Here is a 329-nt window from a genome sequence, read left to right on the forward strand (position 1 = left end):
GGCTCGCCGGCAACGGTCTCATCTGTGAAATGGGCCCGCGGGTGGGCCGGGTCCGAGGCAGTTAGCGTGTGCCAGCCCCCTGCGGGATGGAGCCTGTTGGTGTTCCCCTGGTGCTGGTGGCGCCCCTGTCCAGCACCCGGTGCTTCCCGGGCTGGCCCCGAGAGTGCTTCCCTGGACCTCCTTCCCCGCGAGACCCTATGGCGTGGGGCTGAGGGACTCCAGAACTCTCAGGAACTGAGGGCTCTTCGCTAAGTGGAAAAGCCACCGAGCAGGCAGCCTTCAGGCACAGATGCACCCTCAGCCCCAGCCCGTCTCAGTGGGGACTTCCT

Source organism: Fukomys damarensis, unplaced genomic scaffold, assembly GCF_012274545.1.
Source record: "Fukomys damarensis isolate Sample0158 unplaced genomic scaffold, DMR_v1.0_HiC HiC_scaffold_39, whole genome shotgun sequence".
Taxonomy (NCBI): Eukaryota; Metazoa; Chordata; class Mammalia; order Rodentia; family Bathyergidae; genus Fukomys; species Fukomys damarensis.